At 44.1% G+C, this 15,688-nt stretch overlaps 1 protein-coding gene across 6 annotated transcripts in view; it reads right to left on the minus strand.

The window, feature by feature from the left end:
• Positions 1-8,329, minus strand: part of ST6GAL2 (ST6 beta-galactoside alpha-2,6-sialyltransferase 2) — an 86,668-nt gene extending 78,339 nt beyond the window's left edge. Inside the window, exon 1 of one of the 6 annotated variants that reach the window (XM_012474297.2) lies at positions 8,278-8,329. The gene's annotated coding sequence lies outside the window, so the exon portion shown is untranslated. Of the gene's footprint in view, positions 1-4,094; positions 4,431-4,685; positions 4,930-4,971; positions 5,025-6,065; positions 6,138-8,277 lie in introns of those variants that run through there. The other 5 variants (XM_012474295.2, XM_012474298.2, XM_012474294.2 and 2 more) reach the window with 5 other exon arrangements.
• Positions 8,330-15,688: the final 7,359 nt, after the last annotated feature.

Genomic DNA, 15,688 nt, shown 5'->3' on the forward strand with positions numbered 1-15,688 from the left:
GCTCACTGCGGCCTCAAACTCCAGGGCTCAGGTGATTCTCCCAACTCAGCCTCCTGAGTAGCTGGGACTACAGGTGCATCCCCTACATCCAGCTAATTTTTTCAAAAAAATTTTTGTAGATATGGGGGTCTTGCTATGTTGCCCAGACTAGTCTTAAACTCCTGGGCTCAACCAATTGCCTGTGTCATCCTCCCAAAGCGCTGGGATTATAGGCACTGCACCAGGCCCTACAAGATTTCTAATGGGGTATACTTTCCCTAATTTTAAAATATAATTTACATAGCAAGATTCCTCTTCTAACAGTAAAAACAAATTCATTCATTTAATCCTACATGTACAGTTCCATTTTGTAACTGGGTTAGCTCTATCATTTAGAAAACAAATCCTATATTAATTGTACTTTTTTCCACCCATTTGTGGTCAGTCATACAATTACAGGTTTTTAGCACATAATATTATATTTACATTTCAGAGAAGTCATCACTATACTTTCAAAGAAGCTACTTTTACATTTTACTTCTAAATAATGAAAGCTATTGGGTTATCTAAGAGACTTACCCTTTCCCATATTTAATTTACAGCTAAGTCATTTTAGAAACCACAATTACCAACATGCAAGAACCTCTACTTGAAAAATTTGTGTAATTTGAACATGGAAAACCAATTGTTTTAAATTTAATAAAGCATTTTTCTCTCGGGCTCAAACAGTAGAAGCAGCCCAGAGTAGAACTTAATGTGTGAATTATAAACTTCTGAAAACAAAGGCTTACAATCAAGATATTGCAGGATTTTTCTTGTTCTCTAATGCTTTAGCCAATGTATTTCTAAATGTCTCAGGAGACTACTTTCTGAGCTTGCTCTCTTCACCAACCCAGTAACTCAAAACAGATGAATCATTTTCTTAAATCTTAGCCTAAATTTTTCCTTGGAAATTTTACTTGATATGACATGCTTCATATCAGCCCAAATTTCATTCTAATATTGACTGCCTGGATATTCCACATTTCATGGCCCATTTTTAAGTTGCAGCTTAAACCTTTTTCTGCTTCCAGGTTCTGATGAACACATACTTTCTGTATACATGAGCTCCCTGAAATCCTCTTCTATCATGGACAATCTTCCCCATCCAGCAGGCTCAGCCTGGTTTGAGAACATGAAAGCTTATAGTCATTGTTGGTCTCTGGCCCCACACAATGATGGGAGTTGTCATTCTTGTTTTCCTCTGTTGAGTGGATCTCAGTCTAATAGCATGGGTCTGGGACACCCATAAACAGGTTCAAATCCCAGCTCTGCCAAGGCGCTTTACCTTTCTGAGGTTCAGTCTTCTCACCTATAAAATGGGCATAATGATGATAATCTGTGCAAAGCAAATGGCAGGATGTGGTACATCGTAAGTGCCAATTAGCTACTATTAATATTCTTGAATTGCGATTGTCTCCTGGGGCTGCACAGCAGTTAGCTGTTAAGTATGCCAGAACTTACAATGATGAGTTTTGTGGACTCTCACACCAGAAGACATGTTGGAAAGGGTTTAATCTAAGCCTTCCTTTTCCAGCCCTGGAAACGGAGCTCTGATAAAGCTGTCTTTCTCCAGTGCTGGTCGCTTCAAGACCACCACCCGATAGCTTCCTGGCTCTCTAAGCAAGTCCAGTGCAAAACTGCAAACCCAGCCTTCACATCCCTCTAGCTTTGTAAAGCCACTGCATGCCTTCAATTTGGACTTCTTCCCTAGACAAGACCACAGAGGGCAGCAGAAGCCAGGAGGGAACAGAACAGTTCTGTCCAGATGTAAGTTCCCTACAGTGGGCAGCAGGCCTCTGATGTCCTTTCCATGCACAGAACAATTCCCCCAAAACACCAGTAGGCGCATGGTACTGTGGGATAATCAGGAAGCTGCAGGTGGCCAAGTGAAGAAAATAGTCCCACAACTGCTGGGACCCTGCTTTTACCAGAGCTAGGACCAATGCTGGGGCTGGACCAGACCAACTCCTACAAAGCCTTAGGACTACCCAGGTCATACCTCATCCCCTTTAAATGTATTTCACCTGTGGACTAGGTAGATTTCAAGTATTTTGAATTGCAAATGTTCCCCCATCAATTCAATGGGAGGGGTGGGAGGTGGCTTGGATCAAGTAAGGGTAAATTTCAAATTTTGGAAGAGGCGTAATAAATCCGTGTTTCTCTAACACTGATGTCTTTGCACTGTGTACTTAATAACATTTATAAACAAATTTGTCAAAAGTTGGAAGGAGAGCTTTCAGAAAAATAGCAGCTATATTAAACTGAAAGTGTGGTAACTGACACTGGTCATCTACAGCCCATTCAGTCCTTGGCATTGATATCCACAATTGGTGTAAGAACACTGAAAATTTCTGTGCAAATGTGCACCTGCGTTTCCCTTCCATTTTCCAAAATTAGTATCTAATTACATGCAATTATTACTTTTATAGTCATTTGGGAATTTCATCCCATATAGGTTTTTTTTTTGCCGGGGATGGGCTTTCAGCTTTCAATGCTTAAAAAAATCAAAACTTAACATACACCTACCAGGAGGGTACTATCTGATTCCCTTAGACATTTATGCATGTTAAATTAAGTACTTAATTTAATTTAAGCAATTAAAATTTAGGATGATACTACAGAAAATCTAGGAGAGGTAAAAACTCAATCGATCAGTAATAACGCAATATGCTTAAAGAGCAAATGCATTAACAAAGACTGTCATTATTATCATTCATAAGATATTTTTATTCAAAGTTTCACCAATGAGGTAGCAAATCTGCAAATTAATTAAGAGCTTCCCAGAGGACAAATATCTCCAAGTTTTTGGAAAGGAATCTATCATGTATTCACCTAAGCAGGAGCTGCAGAAACCTAGAAATGAGTTTGTCATTTCAGAAAAGAGCTAAGCACTTGAGAAATGCTTGGATAAATTCTAAACCTGGAGGATAAAATTTCAGTCAGTATCAGAATAAGCAATAGACCAGAGCCTCACACACTTAAAACTGTCTCAGAAAGAGGAGAAATTCCCGGGCGGGGGGAACCTTCCAGTAACAAGCACATGCAGGAATATTTTCAGCAGTCCCTTCACTATTTAACCAATCTTTGCTGGCTGGATTAGCCACAACTCCCTAGACTCAACTTAAGTCTTCATCCCACAGAATAAGCCCTTTCCCTCTTAATTATCCTCATCAGAAACCCAACACAGATGATTACCCTCTTCTGCATAATAAATCATTCACATATTTTCAAATGTTAGATGATCTCAACCTTGAATCCTCTAGTCTAAATATCCTCAATTTTTTATCTTGTGTCCTAGATCATGTGCACCACATAGCAAACTCAACAAATGTTGGTCCTTGCTCTGACCTCACTCTTTCCAGGAGTACCCATTTACTGCCTCTCTAGACTATGGAGCTCAGTACTCCACATAGAGCGGAGACTCCTATCACAATCTCTGCAAGAGATTTGGCTCAAAACTCCAGAAGCTTTCACAGCACCAAGCAAAAAGGTAAGATGCTACAATTTATACCTACTGCAATAAGAATTGGATCGAGAATTCCAACAAGTCTGAGTGCCTTTTTAACGTTGCTGTAAAATTCAAGGCACTTCACCTAATTATTTTAGGATTTCATCAGTTTTGAGCACAATACCCATTCACCTTTGCCAACAGTTTCTTCTAATGCTATAAAAATTTTGGTTGTGAGTTCCAGAAAAATAATGGGGGAAGGGCAGTGGTAAAAATAGGCTCCAGGCCACACATCATTTTTCCTTTTAAAAGAAATTTTAACTCTAAATTTGCAGCAACAGGATGATATATATATATACACACACACGAATACTCATATGATGTGTGTACTTACATTCATACATGATGTGTATGTATATACACATATACATCATATATATCATATATATAGAGCACTTCACTTTATTAGAATTCTTCCATAAATTATATTTCAAATTGGCAAAAAATGTTGATCAGAATTTCAAAAATTGAAGCATCAAAGTAACCAGAGTGGGGTTTTTCAAGTGTGCCAAAAATTCTCTAAATACAAAATGTGCCGCAACCCACCCACCAAAGATCCCCTCACCCAAGCAGACAGTCCGCGGCGACAAGGGCCAGCATGCCCCTTCATGGTCAGAACGGCAGTGGCGCAAAAGACAATGATTTCAACCAAATATGGTTTGCCTCTCGCCAAATTTTCCGCATGTCCAATGAAAATAAGTTCACAAAAATCCAGCCAAGCATTACATTCCCCCCTAAAGTGCTTCTCAGATTACAAAACAGCTTTGAAAGTTCAGCCTGACAAAACAAATATGGTACTAGGAGGAGAGACCTGGAAGGCAATCACAAAAACTCTCATTTAAATTCCTGGAAAGCACAGCTTCTCCAAACACAGCTATCCAGCTCTTTGGAAGGCAGCACTTTCGGGAGCCTTGAGTTTAACTTCACTCTGTCCCCCAGCACAGCACCAGCAAATCCGAAATGAGATGGACATCACACTCTCTACTCAAAAGAATGCATCAAATACCCACTCTGCACACCGCGGAAAGTAAACCCAACAGCGGAGTTTGACGCCTGCCAACTGCGTAAGAATTAAGATTCGGTTATTTAGGATTCTAAAGATCCCTACTACCTCAAACATTATACCCACAGAGAACCAGAAATCAATAGAACACACTTTAACCTTTAAGAAGTGCAGTTTTGTACGGGGATTGGCTGAAGAAAGACAAAAATCTTCACTCTAGGAGCCAAATTAAAAGAGCACCATTACTGAGAAGTAGGGGCACAACTGTGTCCTCCCGTTCGCTTCTCCAGAATTTCCTGCTTCTCCCCAAACCACCTTCAACATTCCCCACACGCGAGTCTGGCCACTTATCGAGGAGTGTAACTCCGACAGAGCAGCGCGCAGGCTGCAGCGCCACCGAGGAAGGCGTCACCCACCCTTACCCTCTGCCCTCCCTTACCAGCCTTCTCTCCACGCCGCGCCTCGAAGCGCACGACACCGCGGGGCTCGGCGCTCCCCCTGGCCGCGCGGCACTGAACTCAGAGGCGTGCGTGTCACATTTTATTCCCCCGGAGCCTCTCGGGTGCGCGCGCCACGCGCTCCCACACTCACACTGACTCCCGCTAGAGCTGGGACCCGGGGCCCGGGAGCTACCGACGCACGCCGCGGAACTTGGGGGCTGCAGAAGGCGGGCGAGCAAGCGGCTGGAGTCGTCCTGCCGCGGGCTCGAGTCCTCCTTCTGCCACGGTGGGGGTCTTGGAGCTGGCCCGCGTTCGCGTCCCGGGCGGCCTGCGGGATCACCTCCCCGGGGCCAGCGCAGCTCCGCGCTGGCGGCAGCTGCTAGCGCGGGCGGCGGGGCGCAGCGGGTGGCTCGGCCTCAAAGGCAGCAGGGGGCTGCGCTCAGCCCCGAGCCGCGCGCCTCATTGTTTCGGGCAGCGCGGCGGCGGCTCCAGCGTTTGGAGGGACCGCGGCCCCGAGCCCCGGGGCTAGGCGGCGGCTCCCGGCCCCCGCACGGAGGCTGCGCCGCGCCCCGCCCCCGAGCTCCGCTCTCCCCCTACGCTCGCCCCAGAGCCCCCTCCCTCTCCGCCATCCCTATCATTCTCCCGGCTCCAGATTCACCTAGCGGGCGGGAGCTGGGCACTGAGAAGTTGAGCTGCCCCCTCCCCGCGCCCCCGACCCGGCAGCTCGGCCAGCCGGCGAGCGCAGGCGGGGCGCTCCCAGGCTGCGCGCCGATCCCTGCTTCTCGCGGAGAGTGATTGCAGACTTGGGCTGCGTGGGGCGGTGCGGGGCAGCGCGGCTGCCTAAAAAGGCGTGTTTCTCCCCGGCCGCCGCCTCTATCCAGCCCTAGTTCTTCCGAGGGTTACCAGCACAGTACCCGCCTGGCACCTCGCCTGGCACCCCAGGGGCACTCGGGTCCCGGGCGGCAGCAGGGATGCTGGAATGCGCACAGACTGTGGGCGGCGGGGAGGGAGTCCGGGCGCCTGGCCCGGCGGAAGTGAGTCTTTGTGTACCCGCTCCAACACCTCCCTTCTACACCGCCGAAGGCCAAGCTACCTGCGCGCTTGGCGGCTTGCTGGGTGGGGCGCAGGGGAGCGCAGCATCCTTCCCGGCTCGCTCTCTCCCTTTGTTCCTCTCGCTCCGCCAGGCTCCGCGCTGCCGCCTGGCCCTTGCTTCCGGAGCTACTCTAAAGATCTGGGATGGGCTTGGGAGTGGGCCACCTTCCATTTGCGGGACACCTTCCATTTGGGAAGGGTAACTCGCCAAGTCCGGAGACGGTGCTCCCTGGAGACCCCCACCTGCCTGCCCCTCCCCACTGCAGGTCCCCAGCTCCAAGAGGGACGGAAAGTTCTTGGGGTAGAGGCCGGCAGGACACGTGGTGAAGCGGCCTCGGGAGCTAGTGGGCGGCTGCGGGCCTGGCAGCTGGCAGCTGGAGCCTGCGGGCGGGGCCGCGGGGAGGCGCAGATCGAGTATCTATCTGGTAGCATGCGGAATGTCCACTTTCACCGTGGCCCTTGCGTTTTCTCGAGGCGGCGGCAGCTGATCCCAGGACCCCGAACCGCGCCGCTCTTTGTTTGCTGGTAAATACTCCTCTGAACTTCAACGTGGCCCTCCGCGCGCGCTCGTGGCATTGGGTGCTCCACCCCGCTGGTTCTCTCGCTAACCCAAAGAGCTGTTCAGGTGTAGGGGAATCCCAGGTAGATGGGTAATATTTTTAAGGTTGGGCCCATCTCAGTGGGACTGGTTAGTCACCCATCACACCACCCACACCCTCAGTCGCTACAGGGATGCACGTTTTGGAGATAGAGATCTTCGATTAAATGTATTACTTAAAAACCCACAAGTACGTTAATTTAAGTAATTTAGGCTTTTTTTGGAGGAGGAAGCAATTAACTAGCTACCCAATTCATTCAGCAGTCAGTGCCTACCTTAAGCCTGGAACTCTGAGCTAGACAGTGGGCGCCCAAACTCCCTCAAAGAATTTACAGAAATGTAAAACAACGCGGGAATGAAACTAAAACCGAGTGGGTATAGTGCACTGTGCTCAAACAAAAGGGTGGGCCGAAAACGCTTAGTCAGTATTTCCCCAATTGTATTAATTGTGTTTGACACTTGGAATTCTGCGGAACTGCCTGAATGGGCAATGTGTTACAGAGATTTTTTTAAAAGTATATTTTATAAATGTGAAATACATACAGTGTGGTTAAAAGTGACAAAACAAACAGGAAATCCTGCAGAAAGACTCACCCTCTTAATAGCAGAGGGGCACAGACAGGGTTGCAAAGTCTGTGGGCTTCTGTTTCTCTTCTGCATAATGGACATAATAATACCTACCTTTGGCAGGGCGCGGTGGCTTACGCCTGTAATCCCACTACTCTGGGAGTCCAAGGCTAGTGGATCACGAGATCAGGAGTTCCAGACCAGCGTGGCCATCGTGATGAAACCCTTTCTCTACTAAAAATACAAAAATTAGCCGGATGTGGTGGTGCGCACCTGTAGTCCCAGCTACTGGGGAGGCTGAAGCAGGAGATTGCAGTGAGCCCAGACTGGGCCACTGCACTCCAGCCTGGGCACAGAAAGAGACTCCGTCACCAAAAAAAAAAAAAAAAAAAAAAGTGCCTAACCTTCAAGGTTTGTTGTAAGAAGTAGAGCTCCTGTGTTAAAAGTGTCTCCCTCAGTTCCTGAAATGTGATACCTAATGAATTGTAGTAATTAATAAATGACAGTAGCCATTATTAAAACACCACCGTGAAACAGAAAAAATTATACACTTTTTATAGTGTATATGTATTTTATACACTTACTGTCCTTTTTGCATAAATACTGCCAAAGTTGATGTCTTAAAGAAATTTTAATGAGTTAAATAAAAGTGCCCAAATAACAGTCAACTTTATAGAAGTAGAAAAACTACCATCTTAAGGCAAATACGCAAATTACTGTTGTAAAACTTTAAGTGGATTGAGTTCATTACTTATGATTGAGGCAGTAAATACACAGTCACTAAACTGACTTAAATCTATTGCTTCCCAACGAAACCACAAAGCCAGTTTATATACAAAAAGCTATATGCTGATGATCGCTTCTGTCAAAGTGTAATAGTAAGTAAAACATTGTGGCACCCTTTGGTTTAATTGCTCAGAGACACCGGGGCAGATTATTTAATTTTTTATTGGTCTATAGATTTGTGAGGAATTCCTGAGCTCCTCTGGCACTATACTGTTATTTTCCTTAAAAAATCATCAATAACAACAAAACAGAATAAACTTACTGCTACAGATAGGCGGCATTCAGAAATCCACTTGAGGTTATCCATTTGCTCATAATGACATGAATTTTCTTTCTTTCTTTTTTTAAAGCCAGGGCTCCTCAATTCTCCTTTTCTTACCCACTGTTAATTAGCCAGCTGAGCTTTCACAGGGACAATTCTTTCCCATTTCAGGAACTTGAAGCACATCATGAACAGTCAGCCAAATCAGGAAGCTCAGTTACTCAGCTGAGAAGCATTCAGGTGGGGCAGGGATGAAAAGTAAATATTTCTAACTCCACCATTGCTGCATCTGGGCTATTTTGTTTCACTTAACTATTGTTCATAGAAATATATTGTTCTATCACTTATTATGCTACTCAAATTTTATAATAAACCTATAGATTGTTTTACAGATGAGAAAAGTGTCACCGATAGAAATTTTTAGGACCATATTCTCAAAATGGTATCTTCATTTTCAGATCTACCTGAGATTTTCCATCCGTAGCATTGCAAAAAACACATTGACTTCTTCCCTTGCTTGGGAAGTTAGTACCCCAGAAAGGAAAATCATCTATATCTGGGCTCTTCCTACTTAATCAGTGAAACAAATTTTCATGTGGCTGATCAGTATAAAAAAACGAACTTCAGATTCTTGCTTTTTGGAGCACGTTATCCACTGCTAAGACTGGAACATTTGTTTCCTAGCCAATCCATAGATTTAAAAAAAAAAAAAAGTAATTCACTTTGTCTTTGGAAATGTTCATAAGGAAATAGACCACCATTAGAAAAAAATGTTTCAGATATTTGGATACATGAAGGGGCCAAAATCCTTGGCCAGTAGGAGCTTCCTCTACCCTTCTGTCAGTATTTTCAGGTGGAGAGAAAAACATTATTTTTCGGCATCAGATAAAGGAATGATGCCATTTTCAGTATCTGCAGTAGGAAAGATAACACTGAAATGCAGTTGGTTGCGTTTAGGCTTGCTGACACCTGTGCTCTTCTGTGGGCTCCGGTCCAGAAATAGAGGCTGGGCTCAGAGGCGGAGTCCTGGGACCACCACCTGATCTCAGCGGGCAATGAGCTCTACCAGACAGAACAGTAGAAAAACATGTCAGGGTGTGAGAGAAATTATCCTTTCCTAACTTCTCCTTGCAGCCCACTACCCAATATTAAAAAGACAGAACTGGAAGTTGGGACCTCTGGGTTTTAGTTCTGACTTTGTCCCTTTAGTGCTGTTATTTGAGCTTTCTGAATCCAAAGAACCTCATCAGCAATGGACACAAAGGTCATCAGATAGCTGTACACAAGAATCTGAGCTCATACCCATGCTTAGACATTCACCAAACCACAGCACTTCACAGTTTATGTAAAGACTTTTCTATCCATTATCTCACTGGGTTTCTCTAGACTCTGAATGATGAAGTACAGGGATGAGGGGATTAAGGATACAGGTTTATAGGCCAGATTGAGGTAGCCCTGCCACTTCTTAATTCTATGATAATAATAATTACATCTAATCATTAATATTTTAAGGCCTGTATTCTAAATCCTTTGTAAGCATTAACTCATTTAATCCTCAGAACAAGGTTTTATTTTAATTTTTGTCTACATTTAACTTTTTATTTAGAAATATTTTCTGACTTACAGAAGAACTAGATAAATAATACCAGTTGTCTATATTTCCTAAATATCACCACTTAACTATGTTTGCTTTATTATTCCTAGACTGTTTATGTTTTCTCCTGAACTGTCAAAAAGCAAGTTACATACAACATACCCCTTTAGCCCTAAACACTTCATTTTGTTCTTACTTAGAACAGGAACATTGTCTTAGATAACCAGAGTGCAGTTATCATAATTACTTAGGGAAATAGATAATAATATTATTATCTCATCTCAGAGTTTATTCAAATTTCACCAATTTTCCCACTAATGTTCTTTAAGCAAAAAATAAATAAAAACAAACAAACCAAAACCCCCACATTCCATTCAGGATCCAATCCAGCATCATGTGTTCTATTTAGCTGTTATATCTCTTTAGTTTTTTTAATCTGAAACAGTTCCTTTGTGTACTGGTTACGTGATATTAACATTTTGGCAGAATCTAAACTATTTATTTTGTTTTGTTAAATGTTCCTCAATTTGGGCTCATCGGTTTTTTCCCTGATGACTAGAGTTAGATTAAAAAAAATTAGGTTATGCTTTTTATCTTGTACCTTTTTCTTTTCGGCCAGGCGGGGCACAGAATGTTATGTTTCCCCAGTGCATCGTTTGCAAGGCCCATTATGTTTATTTGTTCCAATCCTGGGTGAGGTTAACCGGTTACTTGGTTAAGGTGGTACCTACCGGTTTTCTCCACTGTGAAGTTACTAGTCATTTCTTTCAAATTAAAAGATAATGTAAGTGGACATACTTGAAGTCTGTCTCAAAGAGGGATGGAAAGTGAGAAACAGTCACTGCTAGTCTTAGTGAACCATTTATGGTTCCACCTGCAACGCTGGTGGTTTTCTACTTGTCGTTGATGTTGGCCATAAAGAAGAGTGTTTTCTGCTTCCCTTCTTATTGATTTCATAACAAGCTTTTGGTGCAAGGGGTTTTTGCTTTGTTTTGTTTTGAGACAGAGTCTTCTCTGTCACCCAGGCTGGAGTGCAGTGGCACCATCTCGACTCACTGCAACCTCCTGCCTCCTGGGTTCAAGCGATTCTCCTGCCTCAACCTCCCAAGTAGATGGGATTATAGGCATGCATGCACCTACGCCCAGCTAATTTTGTATTTTTATTAGAGACAGGGTTTCACCATGTTGGCCAGGCTGGTCTTGAAATACTGACCTCGAATAATACACCTGCCTCGACCTCTTAAAGTGCTGGGATTACAGGCATGAGCCACCGTGCCCCACCATGTGCAAGTGCTTTCTGTCACCCTCCTTTAAAGAGGAGTTCAGTTCTAGAGTTTGTGGATATAGAAGTTAATAACAGAACAGGTGCCTGCTCCTATTGTCTTGTGTATTTTCTAGGTAAGAGAGTAAGCCAAACATACCTGCCTAACCAATCACACGGGAGGCCCTATTTCTAGTCAGTCACTTCCAGCTCCTCCACACCAACAGCCTACAATCAGGGCATGCCTGGAGCCTTCCCTCCCCTCTTTCTACTAAGAAGCTTTCCCACTCCTCTGCCTGCCTTTGAGCCTCTGCCAACACAAGTGATGGCGGCCAACTCCCTTGCTATGGCAAGCTCTGAACAAATGCCCTTCGTTTGTTCTTATTTCAGTGTTTTTTGTTTATTTCCACACAGGGAGAAGGGAGACAAATCAGAAAGTTACCAGAAGGACACATAACTCCACTCTAAGACCTTGAGAGGCTTTGAAGATGGACTGAAGAGCAGTCAAGAATTTTCCATTTTAAAAATAGTGCTAAGAGAACCAACAGCCCATATGTGATGTTTCTTTGATTACCTTTTCAAAGACCTCTCCCTAACAAGCTGGCAATATAATTAATTAAAACCCACCTCGACTGCAGGGTAATTTTCCCTTGATTAGCCCTGCAATTTGTTATACATCTCTCACAAAACCCTAATCACTCTAAGGTGAAACAGCCTGTTCTGATGCACAATTACAGCAGAGTTGAAAACACCATTCCATTTCAGAAGTCTAAATCCTACAGCAATTTAAATTTTTTTCAGTCAATGATAGAAATGGTACAAAATAGCTTTAGTTATAGAAACTAATGGATAATAATGATGATAATTTAAGAGACATCGGAAGCATGAATACAAAGTAGAAACTTTGGGCCGATTTTTTTTTTCTTCCAAAAAACCTTACACAGTTTTTTAGAAGTAGTACTAGATTGTCTCATATTTCTCTTGTTCAGCTCCAGTTATTCCCCTCAACATAGTTCTAGGTCTCCAACACAGCTTAAAATCAGTTCTAGCTTCCCAAGAGTATTTTTACATGATTAGGATTGATGATAAGTTATATATTAAATAGCACAATTTAGATATCCATAGATTTCTTAATTCAAAAAATAAAAGTGAAAAAATATGAAAGTAAACTGCATTACATTCCATGTAATTTTTAAATTTTTGAGTGACTTGCCTACGGGAACTAATTATCTTGTGACATGTACAAATATTAGAGGGACAGAATCAATCTCTTCTACTCTTTTAGTTCAGCTTAACTTATGGTGGCAATATTGATGAGACATAATGAATAATTGGTTCTGAAAAGGTTAGCACTCTTTAAAATGTGCCTTTTTTTTTTTTTCTAGTTTACATGCTGATGTAGTTTGGATGTTGTCCTCTCTGAATCTCTTGTTGAAATGTAATCCTTAGTGGTAGAGGTGGGACCTGGTGGGAGGTTTTTGGGTCATGGGGCAGATCCCTCTTGCTGGGTGCTATCTTCTGATAGTGAGTGAGTTCTCAAGAGATCTGGTTGTTTAGAAGTATGCGGCACCTTTCCCCACTCTCTCTCTCGGTCCTGCTCTGGCTGTGTGATGCACCCACCCCCACTTAACCTTCTGTCATGAGTAAAAGCTCCCTCAAGCTTCTCCAGAAGCTGAGCAGGTGCTGACACCAGGCTTCTATAGCCTGCAGAACCATGAGCCAGCAAACCTCTTTTGTTTATATATTGCTCAGCCTCAGGCATTTATTTACAGCCATGCAAGGATGGTCTGACACACATGGGTGGTTGAGGATGCTTGGGGTGTTCCTGTCTATGAGTCATTGAGAGATGATAAGAGGGAAAACACATACTTTCATGATTTTACTATTGTTGAGAATGGTAATGTTCATGGAAGAATGTTCTAGATGGCACAGTCCAAAAATGTCAGCGTGGACTGGCCACATGCAGGCAGGTTCTTGGGGCACAGGCCTCTATGTGTGGCCAGGGAATCTGGGGGGTGCTCAAGGTCCTTTCAAAAGGGCTAGTGGAGTCAGATGTACTATTTTTGTAATAATACTAAGTGTTGTTTGCCTTTTTCACTCTCTGTCTCTCGTGAGGCAGAGTGGATTTTTTTGAGGCTGTGGCATGTGATACTGCAGCAGAGTGACTGCACATGCAGCCATGATCTACCTGTTTTTTTAACCCAGGCAAATTAAAACAGTTTGCAAAAGTGAGAAGTGATGTGATTTATCTCACGAGATTTGAAAAAATATAGTGACTTTTCCACCAAAATATGTGTTTTCCATTAGCATGTGCAGTACTCCTCCCTTAAACTTGGTTTTGAATTTGGATGTTTCAGTTACTTGCAGAAACAGTCTACTGTCTGAAAATAGTCAATGGAAAATTCCAGAAATAAACAATTTTTGAGTGTTAAATTATGCACCATTCTAAGCAGTATAATGAAACCTTTGCTGTATCACTCTGTCTTGCCCAGGGTGTGAATCCTCCCTTTGTCCAATGGGTCCACGCTTGTCTCTTCCCTCCACCCCTAGGTCACTCAGCTGTCTCAGCAATCAGATCCACTGTCTCAGTATTGCAGTATTTGTATGCAAGAAACCATTATTCTACTTCGTAATGGCCTCAAAGGACAAGAGTGGTGATGTTGGCAATTTGGATATGCCAAAGAGAAAGCTATAAATTTCTTCCTTTAAGCAAAAACGAAAGTTTCTGATTTACTAAGAAAAACTTAGATGCTGAGGTTGCTAAGATCTACAGTAAGAATGAATCTTCTATCCATGAAATTTCAATGAAGAAAAAACATTGTACTAGCTTTACTGTCACACCTCAAACTGCAGAAGTTATGGCCACAGTTAGTGCTAAGTGCTTAGTTTAGGTGAAAAGTCATTAAATTTGTGGGTGGAAGACACGAAGGGACACAAGTTGGGACTTACTGCCATCGGGTTCTGTACTCTCCTTGATTTCAGGCATTGACAGAGGGCCTTGAAACAGATCCCCCACCGAGAGGGCTAGGCTACTGTAATAGCTTGTTTTTGTTATTTTTAAAATTTCCCAGTTTTAATTTCAAATACAATAAATATCAACAGATAAAACTGATAAATCCCCCATAAATGAAAGTTCTTTGGGGATCGGACGTGGGTGGCTCACGCCTGTAATCCCAGCACTTTGGGAGGCCAAGGCGGGTGGATGGATCTCTTGAGGCCAAGAGTTTGAGACCAGTCTAGTAGACATGGCAAAACCCTGTGGCTACTAAAACTACAAAAATTAGCCAGGCATGGTAGATCTCACCTGTAAACCCAGCTACTCCGGAAGCTGAGGCAGGAGAATCGCTTGAACTTGGGTGGCAGAGGTTGCAGTGAGCCAAAATTGTGCTACTGTATTCCAGCCTGGGTGACAGAGTGAGACTCCGTCTCACAAACAAACAAAAATATTAAAAAAATAAAAATAAAAACATGAAAGTTCTTTGGGATCCTCAGTGGTTTTTAAGAATAGAAAGCAGTTCTGAGATGAAAAAGTTTAAGAACCAATGTACTGCAGGGTTGGAGCACATTTTTCCAGGAAAATGTTCTAAAATGTGGCGAGGATGCTCAGCTCCTCCATGATAGCCTGAGCTCCACAGTCTCCTTTCTGCTTGAAAAGGCCCCCAGTAATTGCCTTCCACAGCCTGTGAGGGCATCATGCAGTTGCTGTCGTGCAGGTCCCTCTTCTGGCCGGCACTCATTCCCGCACTCCTTGCACGGGGCCTTCCTGCCCAGCCCCTGCCCGCGTCTCCCTGCCTGGTGTCTGCCCTCTACCTCCTCGATCTCATTTCTTTTCATCCTTCAGGTCTTAGTGAATGGGGAGGCAGGGTGTGCGATGGGGGTGTGGCTGGCTTCTTCAGTGCCCTGCTGCTCAAACCTCTAAGGGAGTATACAGACCAGTAGGCTGTGGGGCTCCAACCCCATCACTCCACAAAAGTACTGGTCTAGGGATGAATGTTTATAGCTGAAACCCCAGTAGGTGTGTGTTACAGGGTGCTCTTTTAGTTCTGCCATCCATAGGCGGCTTCTGTCAGTCAGCTCAATTAGACCCCTGCCTTATTGTAAGGACAGAGGGCTTTCTGTATCCTGGGGTTCTTGCCTTGGTGTATCAGAACCATCAGATCACATGTGGGCTTGGAGAAGGAGTGCAAGTAGCTCTCAGAAGATGGAGAAGCCAGAGGGAAATGTTTTTCCTGGAGTCAGGCCGCTCGTTGGTCTGGGCTTTCCTCTGACACTCCCCGCCAGACTCCACAAAGTTCTGCCCGTGGATGGCCTGTTGCCTGCCGGTACCTGGTGCGTTCATCTCCAGCCATCGAGTTTGTTCCTCAGTTGACGTGCTCCTCTCAACATCCAGCCACCTGTGGGTCTGCCTGCTAGGGTCTCAGGATTATTATAGGCACAGGATGGGGGCGTGGCAGGCCAGGGTGGTCTGGGGAAATGCAACATTTGGGCAGGAAAACAAAATGCCTGTCCTCACCTAGGTGCGTGGGTACAGGCAGGGTGCGGGGCAGGTGGGGGGA

The sequence above is a fragment of the Aotus nancymaae genome, unplaced genomic scaffold (genome assembly GCF_030222135.1).
Source record: "Aotus nancymaae isolate 86718 unplaced genomic scaffold, 86718_ANA_hifiasm-v0.15.2.pri h1tg000155l, whole genome shotgun sequence".
NCBI lineage: Eukaryota > Metazoa > Chordata > Mammalia > Primates > Aotidae > Aotus > Aotus nancymaae.